Source organism: Lagenorhynchus albirostris, chromosome 3, assembly GCF_949774975.1.
Source record: "Lagenorhynchus albirostris chromosome 3, mLagAlb1.1, whole genome shotgun sequence".
NCBI classification, from domain to species: Eukaryota; Metazoa; Chordata; class Mammalia; order Artiodactyla; family Delphinidae; genus Lagenorhynchus; species Lagenorhynchus albirostris.
In genome coordinates, this window is record NC_083097.1 from 147,158,873 (window position 1) to 147,172,313 (window position 13,441).

At 38.0% G+C, this 13,441-nt stretch overlaps 1 protein-coding gene and 1 pseudogene across 7 annotated transcripts in view; one reads left to right on the plus strand and one right to left on the minus strand.

Moving 5' to 3' along the window:
• The window catches only part of FBXW11 (F-box and WD repeat domain containing 11), a 132,939-nt gene that overhangs the window by 70,186 nt on the left and 49,312 nt on the right, over positions 1 to 13,441 (minus strand). The window lies entirely within an intron of this gene.
• On the plus strand, positions 1,853 to 3,148 carry LOC132517286 (heterogeneous nuclear ribonucleoproteins A2/B1-like; annotated as a pseudogene).

The window sequence follows — 13,441 nt, forward strand, 5'->3', positions numbered from 1 at the left end:
TAATATAAAGTCAATCACATTTCATATATACCAGCAATGAACAAGTGGAATTTAAAATTAAGAATACATTACCATTTACATTAGGACCCCATCAAAATGAAGTATTTAGGTATAAAGTTAACAAAATATGCATAAGATCTATACGAGGAAAACTATAAAACTCTGACGAAAGATATTAAGAACGAAATAAAGGAGATATTCCAAGTTCATAGATGGTAAGACTCATTATTGTCAAGATGTCAGTTCTTCCCACCTTGATCTAAATATTCAATGCAATCCCAATCAAAATTCCAGCAAGTTATTTTATGACTCTCAAACAAGCTAATTCTCAAGTTTACATGAAGAGGTAAAAGATCTAGAATAGAGAACACAATGTTAAAGGAACAGAAGAAAGTCAAAGAACTGACACTTCCTAACTTCAGGAATTACTATAAAGTAACACTAATCAAGATAGTGTGTGGTATTGCTGAAAGAACAGACAAACAGATCAAGAAAACAGGAGAGCCCAGAAACAGACCCATATAATCAGCTGATCTTTGACAGAGAAGCAAAGGTGATATAATGGAGCAAAGATAATCTTTTCAACAAACGGTACTGGAATAACATAGGAGAAAATCTAGGTGACCTTGGGTATAGTGATGACTTTTTAGATACAACACCAAAGGCACAGCCCATGAAAGAAATAATTGACAAGCTGGACTTCATTAAAATTAAAAACTTCTGCTCTGTGAAAGACAATATCAAAAGAGAATTTAAAAAAAAGAGAGAGAGAGAGAAGCCACAGATCTGAAAAAAATATTTTCAAAAGACAAATCTGATAAAGGATGTTAGCCAAAATAATACAAAAAAAACCCTTAAAACTTAATAATAAGATGAACAACGCAAATTTTTAAATGGGCAAGACATGAACGGACACCTCACCAAAGAATATATACAAATGGCAGTAAGCATATGAAAAGATGTTCACTTCATATGTCATCATATATCAAATTGAAACAATAGATACCACTACACACCTATCAGAATGGCCAAAATACAAAACATGGACAACACCAAATGCTGGTGAGGATATGGAGCAACAGGAATTCTCATTCACTACTCATGGGAATGCAAAATGGTACAGCTACTTTGGAAATTCAGCAGTTTCTTACAAAACTAAACATACTCTTATCCGATCCAGCAATCACGCTTTTCGGTATTTACCCAAATAAGTTGAAAATTTATGTCCACACAAAAACCTGCTCAGTGATGTTTACAGTGGCTTTATTGATAATAGCCAAAATTTGGAAGCAACCAGGATGTCCTTCCGTAGGTGAATGGATAAACTGTGATATAGCCAGACAATAAAATATTATTTGGCACTGAACAGAAAGGAGCTTTCAAGCCATAAAAAGACATGAAGGAAACTCAGATAAGTATTACTAAGTGAAAAAAGCCAATGTGAAATGGCTACATACTATATGATTCCCGTTATACGACATTCTGGAAAAGGTAAAACTATGGAGACAGTAAAAGTAATAGTGGTTGCCAGGGGTTAGGAGGAGAGAGGGAAGAATAGGCAGGGCACAGAGGATTTTTAGGGCAGTGCAACTATTCTGTATGACACTATAATGGTAGATTCATGTTATTATACATGTGTCAAGACCGATGATGATGTAGGTCCATGGATTGTAACAAATATACCACTCGGGTGGAGGATGTCAATAGTGGGGGAGGTTGCGCCTGTGTAAGGACAAGAGATATATGGGTACGCAACAGCCTGAAGTAGGGAAGATGCGTTAGTCGGGGGAAGGTTCTAGAAAAGTGGCGGCAGTGGCAGCAGCACCGCGTCGCGAGTGGAGGTGCTCCTAGCGATGCTGTTTCCCGAGCTGCGGCAGTTCTCACTACAGCGCCAGGATGCGTCCGGTTCGTGTTCGTCCGCGGAGATCTCTCTCATCTCGCTCGGTTGCGGCCAATCGCGCTGAAGCAACTGAGTCCGCGATGGAGAGAGAAAAGGAACAATTCCGTAAACTCTTTATTGTGGCTTGAGCTTTGAAACTACAGAAGAAAGTATGAGGAACTACTACGAGCAATGGGGAAAACTTACAGACTGTGTGGTAACGAGGGATCCTGCAAGCAAAAGATCAAGAGGATTTGGTTTTGTAACTTTTTCATACATGGCTGAGGTTGATGCCGCCATGGCTGCAAGACCTCATTCAATTGATGGGAGAGTAGTTGAGCCAAAACGTGCTGTTGCAAGAGAGGACTCTGGAAAGCCAGGGGCTCATGTCACTGTGAAGAAGCTATCTGTAGATGGAATTAAAGAAGATACTGAGGAACATCATCTTAGAGATTACTTTGAGGAATATGGAAAAATTGAGACCATTGAGATAATTACGGATAGGCAGTCTGGAAAGAAAAGAGGCTTTGGGTTTGTTACTTTTGATGACTGTGATCCTGTGGATAAGACTGTGTTGCAGAAATACCATACTATCAATGGTCATAATGCAGAAGTAAGAAAGGCTTTCTTTGTCTAGACAAGAAATGCAGGAAGTCCGAAGTTCTAGAAGTGGAAGAGGAGGCCACTTTGGTTCTGGAGATTCTCGTGGTGATGGTGGCGGAAATTTTGGACCAGGACCAGGAAGTAACTTCAGAGGAGGATCTGATGGATATGGAAGTGGTCGTGGATTTGGGGATGGCTATAATGGGTATGGAGGAGGGCCCGGAGGTGGGAATTTTGAAGGTAGCCCTGGTTATGGAGGAGGAAGAGGAGGATATGGTGGTGGAGGACCTGGATATGGCAACCAGGGTGGGGGCTACGGAGGTGGTTATGACAACTATGGAGGAGGAAATTATGGAAGTGGAAATTATAACCAGTAACCTTCTAACTACGAAGAGTTGAGATTTTGGTGGTAGCAGGAACATGGGGGACCATATGGTGGAGGAAACTATGGTCCAGGAGACAGTGGAGGAAGTGGGGGTTATGGCGGGAGAAGCCAATATCGAGCTTCTTCCTATTTACCATGGGCTTCACTGTATAAATAGGAGAGGATGAGAGCCCAGAGGTAACAGAAAAGCTTCAGGTTACCGAACTAACAATGTTAAGGAAACTCTTTTCTCAGCCATGCATAAATACGCAGTGATAATGGCAGAAGACACCAGAGCAGATGCAGAGAACCATTTTGTGAATGGATTGGATTATTTAATAACATTACCTCACTGTACAGGAAGGATTGTAAAAAAAAAAAAAGCCTTTGAGACAGTCTCTTAGCTTTTTAATTGTTGTTTCTTTCTAGTGGTCTTTTTAAGAGTGTAGAAGCATTCCTTCTTTGATAACGTTAAATTTGTAAGTTTCAGGTAACATGTGAAACCTTTTTTTAAGATTTTTCTCAACGTTTTGAAAAGCTACTAGCCAGGATCATGGTGTAATAAGACATAACGTTTATCCTTTAAAAAAAATTTAAGTCCGTGTGTAGAGTTAAGAAGCTGTTGTACATTTACGATTTCATAAAATAATTCTAAAGGAAAAAAAAAAAAGAGAGAGATATGGGAACTGGGAACTGTCTATACTTTCCACTCAGTTCCAGGATAAAACTGCTCTAAAAAATTAAGTTTATTAATTTTAAAAAAAAAGGGAAAGGAAAAGCCAGTTGTCTTTTGGAAACCATAAAATTAAGGGAAGAAGAAATGGCAGGGGAGAGATTTTAAGATCCTGCAAGATTAAAGAATTTTTTGAAACATTCAAAGGATGCAAACAAAGCCCTTCCTCCTCGATCTCCTGCTCCCCACCCCAAAACAAGACACCCAGTAAAGAAACTATGTTTTGGGGACTTCCCTGGCAGTCCAGTCGTTAAGACTCCGTGCTTCCATTGAAGAGGACACGGGTTCGATCCCTGGTCTGGGAAATAAGATCCCACATGCTGTGTGGCGCAGCCAAAAAAAAAACAAAGAAAGAAACTATGTTTTGTTACACTGACAGAAGATGTTCTTAAACTAGGACTCATAAAATTAACCTCAAACTGCCAGTCCTGCCCCCCAAAATGTAGTGACATAAGCAAATCTTCATCTACACACACACAAAAATTCAGCCTATGAAATCCCCACACATAAAAGAAGAAAGGACAGGGAGGGGCAGAAGAAAATGAAAACCTCAAATCAGTCTTTCCTAACTGAGGTTCTACAAGATAATTAAGCCCTACTGAGAGTGATTTTGGTAATTGTTCACTTGATTTCCTAGGGATAGTAGTACATAGATACTATCATTCTAGTTATACATAAGAAAAGTAAACTTATTATATACTACGTATGCCTTAGTGCATTATGGCATATTGCGCTTATGGAATGTGCCTGAAAAGAGTACTCCAAACTGAACTCAATATGCTTAAACAAATATATGATGTTATTTTTTAAATGCCTTGAATCAGAAAGTCAAAACTCAAGAAGGAAAACATACCAAAAGCAGAAAGAAATGAAACAAGATTTAACTCAGTAAAGAAATAAAAACAAGATTATAATAGAAATGAAAGTAAATTACAATGCCCCCCAAATGATAAGCTCAAATGAAAAATGTAATAATAGGCATTAAAGAAAAGCAGGAAAATAATCTAAGAGAACGAAAGTGAGATAAAGAAAGAAACAAAACAGGACAGAGAAGTAGCTGAAATCGAAGAAAAAGAGGAAGCCTTTCAGGGACAGACCCCTCCCCAATATCCTCTGCTTTAGCCTCTGTCTGAAGTACCTAGATACTAGTATCATTTCCTGAGCTGTCTTACAGATGTTAAAATGCCCACCAAATGCAAAGCGTTAACTAGTTGCTGACCATGAGCACACAGCCCCCACAGGCCTACTAGAGGCTAAGAACTGATAATGTTCACCCCTGTGACACGGCCCTGTTACCTCACCATCAACCAAAGAACTATGCATGAGCTGACCACATACCCGGGGACTCCTCTCCCTCATCTTGCCTTTAAAAGGGTTTTCCTGAAACCCACTGGGGAGTTCAGGTGTTTTGAGTACTAGCTGTCCTGGACTCCTTGCTTCGTGCCCTGCAATAAATGCTGCACTTTCTTTCACTGTAACCTAGTGTCAACAGACTGGCTTTACTGCGTGCAGGTGGGTGGACCCAAGTTTGGTTCGGTAACACTATAATTCTAGAAAACTTTCCAGAAATAAAAGGAAATCTGAACTGCATGTTAACAGGGTCTTCAGATACTAGGGAAAATTGGCCCACAGCACTGAACTCCTAGAGATACCCTAGTAAAATTATTAGACTTTAAGATAAAGAAAAGATTTCTCAGTCTCCAGTCCAAAATTTTTTTTAAATTAAAAGAAAACTTACAAGAGAAAGAGTATGAATTAGACTGGCATCAAATATCTTAAAAACAATGTACCAAGCAACGTATCAGTGGGACAGCATTTTCCAAAAACGGTAGAAAAGGAAGTGTACGGTAAAGATTTTCTAACCAAAGACAATAGGAAAATAGTTTCAAACAGGTAACAGGTCAGGGAATTCTGTATCCTTGAGCAACCAAGAGATGACTCAGAACACTTTAGCAAAAAGATTAATGGTAAACATTTTAAATTAATTACAGTAAAAAAAATATATAAAATAAAATAATTACAGTATGGATATAAGAATAAAACAAAGATGAAGATGATGAGGGTTGAAGAATATGTGATACATTCTGAAAAGTAGAAATAATGCAGCTTAAAAGGAGAAGGGACCAGAAGAGGAAAGAACAAGTCCTGACTGTTGTATAGTGAACAGGTGGCAGTTAAAGAATTCCATTAAAAGGATAAACTTGTTAATAAAATATTAAATAAAATCCCAAGAATTACAAGCATTTTAAAAGTTGTAAGTAAAGGGTAATCAATAGAACAAAAATATACACCTTTCTAAGTTTAAACAAAAATTTCAAAAATAAAAGAGCAAAGAAAACAACACATCATGAAAAGAAACTAAAAGATATGCAAAGAGACATGGATTAAAAATACACTAACACACACTACTCCCAATACAAAGCAGATCAAGAGGACCAAAATATAAAGTTCAGAAGAATAAACATAATCAAGAAGGTACAGCAAATATTAAAGATATCAAACTTTACACCCTGTAAATAGAGACTAATCTGTTTTTCAGGCACACATGAAAAATTTATGAAGACTCATCATATATTTGATCACAAAGAAATAAGTTCTACAAAAGAAAAAAAAATCAGATAATAATAGCCTCTGATCAAAAGATATAAAACTAGAAATAACTCCCCCCAGAAGAACTGTTTTTTTTCAAAATCAATGCTATGAAGCAATTTATGAAGCTTCTGGCCTACACATGCTTTGAAGATTTGGTAGAATTCCCCTGTGAAACCATGTTGGTCTGATGCATTTTTGTGGCTTGGTTCTTTGATAAGTTTCTCTATTCTCTTCTTCAAAATTAGTTCTTGGATAAGACAACTCAACATTATAAAGATAACAGTTCACCCTAATTTATAATTTTAAAACACCCCAGTATAGGGCTTCTCTGGTGGCGCAGTGGTTGAGAGTCCGCCTGCCGATGCAGGGGACGTGGGTTCGTGCCCCGGTCCGGGAAGATCCCACATGCCACGGAGTGGCTGGGCCCGTGAGCCATGGCCGCTGAGCCTGCGCGTCCGGAGCCTGTGCTCCGCAACGGGAGAGGCCACAACAGTGAGAGGCCCGCGTACCACCAAAAAAAAAAAAAAAACAAACCACCCCAGTATCACATAAAAAGCTTCTTGTGGAGCCAGACAAGTTGGTACTCAAATTCATGTGGAAAAACTTATAAGAATACTCAGAAAACAACATGCAAAAAGAAAAGCTACAAGGTGCGATTAGCCCCACCAGACATTTAAACATACTATAAGTCTCTCTAGTTAAAAACAGGGTTCTTTTATGGCATATGCATAGATAATTACTCTGATGTAGGGGTCAGCAAGCTTCTGTAAAGGATGAGAGGTGAATATTTCAAGCTTTGCAAGCCTCACAGTTTCTGTCACAACTACTTGACTCTTCTGTTGTAGCACAAATGCAGCCATAGACGATAAGTAAATAAACGAGTGGGGCTGTGATCCAATATAACGTTACTTACAAAAATAGGGCTGGGTTTGGCCAGAGGGCCATAGTTTGCCACATCCTGGCCTAATGGAATAGAATGTTCAGAAATAGACCCAGGTACATATGGAAATTTAGTACGTGATAAAAGTGGCTTCTCAAATCACTAGGGAACTTCAATGTTGTGTTGGTTTCTGCTGTACAGCAAAGTGATTCAGTTATACATATGTAATACATTCTTTTTTATATTCTTCCCATTATGGTTTAATCATAGGATATTGAATATAGTTCCCTGTGCTATACAGTAGAACCTTGTTGTTTATGCATTCTATTTTAGTTTGCATTTGCTAAACTGCAGAACTTTTTAATAAGTGCTGGGACAACTGGTCAGCCATTTGGAAAAAGATAAAATTAGAACACTGGAAAAAATATTTAAAACGTATGTCACAGGTAAAAGGACTTATATACCTAAATTTTTCTTTTAAATTGAGGGGGATAAAAATTACCAAAATCCCAATAGGAAAATGAGGAAAGGACATGGACAGACTTTTTAAAAGATATAAAAACAATCCTTAAATAAGAAAAGATGTTTAGACTTACTCATAATTAAAGAGATGCAAATTAAAGCTATACATTTCTCACCTAACACTGGCAAATATTCACAAGTATGACGAGACATTCTGTCAGTAAATGAGTAAGGAAACAGGCACTCTCATATACTTCTGGTTGGGAAGGCAAATGTGTACAACCCTTCTGGAGGAGAATTTGGCAATATCCAACAAAACTACATAAGTAGCTTGACGTTTTGATCGGGCATTACCTTTGATCCTGTATCAACCTTTTTTTTTTAATTTCTTTGTTTTTGGTTTTTTTGGGGGGGGTTTTTTGACTTTTATTTTATTTTTTTTTTATACAGCAGGTTCTTATTAGTTATCTTTTATATATATATTAGTGTACATATGTCAATCCCAATTTCCCAATTCATCCCTTTTGATCCAATAATAAATTTCTAGGAATCTTCCCTGAAGATACACTATAATTAAATACTATGAAAACACATATGCACAAGGTAAACATATGCACTGGAGTCCTGTTTGTAATTAAAACAAAAACAAAACAACCTGCATGCTCGTACTTAAGATTCTAAGCCGAATATACTATGGTGTATCAACACACAGTATGCAGCCTTATGCAAGAATAAGAAAGGCCTCTATGGGCTAATACAGAGTAATTTTCAGGGTACATGTTCAGGTGAAAAAAGCAAAGTGCAAAACAGTATCTACCTATATACTACCCTTTGTATAAGAAGTAAGCAGAAATAAGAAAATATACATGTGTGTACCTGTTCCTTAGTGCATAAAGAAACCCAGGAAGGATAAACCAGAAACTAAAAAAATTGGTTACCCAATGGAAACAGGATGGAAAGAACAGACGAATGGGAACAGGACAGAAAGGATGACCTTTCTGTATTGTTTTTACTCTTAGAACCGCAATACATGCTTTATATACTCAAAAAAATAAAATCAACGACTGGGAGAGGGAGATGGAATATCAACAGAAACAAACCTAAATACATTTCAATTGAATAACATAATCATACTTAATGGTGAGGAAAAAATTAATCCAAGTGACTCTGGAACTCAGCAGTTAGAATATATAGCCAAAAACAAAAGTTAATTGTAAAGAAATATTCAGTATGGTTAGTAAATTTATTTTTCAGTGATATAGGTAAGCAATTCTAAAACTATTGAATATGCATTCTAGAACTGAGCAAGTGAATAAATATACTGTGGAAAACAGGAGTCATTGTTTCTCACTGTTAGAGAAGGGAGTTACAAATATGAAAAGGGCTACCTTAGAAAACTAGAATGAAATCTCTAAGACTGGACTAGAACTATCACTGTGAACTCGCGGTTTTTTGTTTTTTGTTTTTTTGCCGTACGCGGGCCTCTTACTGTTGGGGCCTCTCCCGTTGCAGAGCACAGGCTCCGGACGCGCAGGCTCAGTGGCCATGGCTCACGGGCCCAGCCGCTCCGCGGCATGTGGGATCTTCCCGGACCGGGGCACGAACCCGTGTCCCCTGCATTGGCAGGCGAACTCTCAACCACTGCGCCACCAGGGAAGCCCGCGGTTTTTTTTTTTTTTTTAGATGTTGGGGGTAGGAGTTTATTAATTAATTTATTTTTGCTGTGATGGGTCTTCATTTCTGTGCGAGGGCTATCTCCAGCTGCGGCAAGAGGGGGCCACTCTTCATCGCGGTGCGGGGGCCTCTCACTATCGCGGCCTCTCTTGTTGAGTAGCACAGGCTCCAGACGCGCAGGCTCAGTAGTTGTGGCTCACGGGCCTACTTGCTCTGCGGCATGTGGGATCCTCCCAGACCAGGGCTCAAACCCGTGTCCCCTGCATTAGCAGGCAGATTCTCAACCACTGCGCCACCAGGGAAGCCCCCGCGGTTTTTTAATACATAGAAAAGGAGGGAGTTTTTCCCACAGAGACAAAATTATACATATATTACCTAACACTGTTGGCTGAGAGAGCCTATAGAAGCAGTGACATCCCAATAGCACTAAGCACACTTAGCAACCAGATCTAAATACCATTCTTCACAAAAAGAAACCAAGGCTCCTTACAGAATTGACTAATTCCAGGGCTGACTATGGGCAAATACAAGATGAGCCTGAAAATTTTTTTTTGCCCCAGAAAGCAAGAAGTGCTTAAAGAATTATGAGGACAGATCAAAAGGTTACAGGACCCAGCTTGAAACGGCATGCAATGGCCAAGCTTTGAACAATCTGACCATCAAAATATATAATCATAATAACAGATTATAACCCACTGAAAAAAATAAGAAACCACAAGTCTATAAGTGAATAAATTGAAATTCTAATGAAAAGACATTTATACAGTTTCAAAGTACCTCTCCACAAAATGCTTAATTACAGAGAGAAAAAGGGTAACTTTATAGTGAAGAAAGCTCCTAGATACCACCTTCCTCAAATAATCAAGATGACCACCATTAGTAACAAGAGAAATCAAAATCATGTACTACCTAATAAGATGCAAAGATAAAGAACACAGCGTAACTTCTGTGATATTCCTTTCAAAGATGTATAAACTAAATTTAATCATGAGGAAACAGACAAACCTACACTGACAGACATACTACAAAATAACTGATCTGTAATCTTCAAAAGTGCCAAGGTTGGGCTTCCCTGGTGGCGCAGTGGTTGAGAGTCCGCCTGCCGATGCAGGGGACGTGGGTTCGTGCCCCGGTCCAGGAAGATCCCACATGCCACGGAGCGGCTGGGCCCGTGAGCCATGGCCGCTGAGCCTGCGCGTCCGGAGCCTGTGCTCCGCAAAGGGAGAGGCCCCAACAGTGAGAGGCCCGCGTACCGCAAAAAAAAAAAAAAAAAAAAAAAAAAAGGGCCAAGGTCACAGAAGTCCAGGAATGCCGGAGAAACTGTTCCAGATTGAAAGAAACTAAAGAAGTATGACAACTAAAGGTGTCTTATCATTCTGAACTGGATACCTTTGCTACAAAGGACATTATTGGACCTTTGGTGAAACTCAAGAGACTGAGGACTGGATGGCAGTAATGTATCCAATGTTAATTTACTGATTTGATTCTCATATTATGATTATGTAGAACATCCTCCTTTGTAAGAAATATACACTAAAACAATAGAACATGACGGAGCATTCAGTCAGCTTTCCTTTCGCATAGTTTGAGAAACAAAAAGTTCTTAGTACTGTACTTACAATTGAGCTCAAGACTGTCTCAAAATCAATAAAAATAAATCTTTTAATGGCTGGTTTGCAATAACTAATACCCAACACTTCAAACTGTGGGATCATAACCCTAGGAAAAAATTGTGCTGAAATGATTTGTGCTTTTTTCACCAACACTGTCAGATGATTTTAGTAAACATCTCAAACCAGTACTGACTGAGGACACTACAGGCTCAGTGTCTTCCCCAAGCCATTCACTACTAGTTGACAGGGATTCTTCCATCCTTCTCTTTCCTGCGAACTCTACCAGATCCCTCTGGGCAATGTTTCTTCTGGCAAAGTTTTTACTTTGAAATTAATTAGGTGTTCGTTTCTTCTGGTTACCATTACTCTAATCCTTAATTTTTCATTTCCTGTTGTCTTATAGATGAAGGATTTAACATTTGCCTTTTACTCCGAATTTAAAAAGATGGAAGGATGCTGTAATATAAGAGCTTTTACAAGGACTTCAGTAAGCGACTCCTGGTTTTCTAAAGGGAGAATGGGGTAGAAAGAACCTTCCTTTACTGGGGTAAACAGTTTCCATACGCCATCTATCTACAAAGATTGGCAGCTGGTTCTTTGTACTACCGGATCATAGCACAGTGCATGGCACACAGCAGGCAGTCAGTAAAAATGTACAAAATGTATTATGGGTGATTCTATACTTTCTGTATTTTCTGAATAACCTCATCTAAACTGAATAATCTCAATTTTGAATTCTAGTCAGAGCACCCAGGCAATTCAATAAGAAGGCACATGTTGGAAAATGTCTCTCAAGTCCTTTATTCTTGGCCAAGCATATCCAGTATTATTAGATCTTATTTTAGTAGGCCATGCCTTAGCTGACTCAACATATACTCAAATTGCTCAGAGAGGAGAGCTGCCATTTGTGAAGAGGCTGTGAATTTAGAGTATTCTACTGAATCACACAAATCAGCCTTGTTAAATTTTTTTAGAATAATAATGTTCAATCCCAGTGAGGGTACAATGATATGCAAACCCTCTGGAAAACAATTTGACAGGATATATACAGTACATCTCCTAGGAATATATCCTAGGTAATTGAAAATGACAGCAAAGAATTATGCCAAAAGATGGAGATTCGTTTTTAATAATTAAAAGTGAAGAGTTTAAGCACCCAGAAAAATGTTAAATTATGGGCTGTTCATGAAATATGGTAATTTCAAATTATGAGAAATGTTTAATGATAGGAAAACATTAACACAATAATTCTGAATAAGTGTACAAAGCATGTAAAGTAAAGCATATAAAGATATATAGAATCATATATATATAATTCTCAACTATATAAAGCATATGCAAAGATTAAAAACTCAAAAGACAATATGCCAAAATACTAAGAATGGCGCTTCCCTAAACTGAGGATTATTTCTCATTTTTCTTTCCACTTTTATCCCAACATTCTACAATATGCATGTACTGCTTTTATAATCAGAAAAGATTTTTTAAGCAAAACAACAATACAATAAGCTATCCTTCAAAGAAAAATCAATTTTTACTCAAGGAACTCCCTTCAACTCACTTGAATACCTGGATTCAAAGAACTCAGAGAACTACGTCGAAAGTAGTTCTGGCTATGACAGCAAATACCACTACCCCGTATAATCCCAACAAAGCTTAGAGACAGCCATTCCTTCACACTCCAGTTTATTCTGTCTGTCCAGGAACTATTTTAGAAACAGGTGAATTTGTCATTCAGTGAACAGTGAGACATGACCGACCCTTTTCTCATGGAACTTGGGATTCTGATGGGAGAAAAAGACAACAGACAGGAGGAAAAAAACCAAAACATGGAATGTAATTTCAGGCAGTGCTAAGTGTTCTGAAGAAAAAATAAAGTAGGGTAAAGGAACAGAGTGAAAAGCAGGAAGCTATTTGAGATTGGGTGGCCAGAGAAGGCTCTAAAGAAGAGATATTTGATCATGTACGCTACTTGTGTAATAACATAAATAGCATTCCTATTGCGTAATTGTCCTAGAAAACCCTATTTACAACTTAAAATACAGATAATCGTCTCTATGAAAATAGTCTCTACTTTACGAGGCAATAAGGTGTATTGGAACCAGAGAGACTAGGTTTAAATCCTGGCTTTGCCACTTAGTAGGTGTGCGCCCTTAGGCAAGTCGCAAGCTTTCTTTCTCAGTTTCCTCATGTATAAAACAGACATAACAAAACCTATTTCGTAAAATTTGTTCAAAGGATTAAAAAAGATAATATATGGGAAAGGGCTTAGTAATGTGTCTAGCGTAAGTGCTAACTGTGAGTTCCCTACACACTTATGGTTCTTCCACAAAATGAGTACTATGTACTGAATGACTTTATGAAGAATCATTACTGAAGCATTTCATTATTGCAAGTAGATACATATTTTTATCTTCCCATACCATGGACTCCAAAGTCCAAATCACCTCTGACTAAATGGTTATTAGATATTGGTGATATAAATGATAGTGGCTTGATAAGACTGGTATCATTTTTACTAATGTCACACTCACCTTTTCTTTCTTCATTTGGTCATGGACTACCTCTGTTCCCATTTGTATCCCTAACTCCAAATATTGGCCTCTTTTCAGTCACAGTTGTAATGGTTAATTTTATGTTT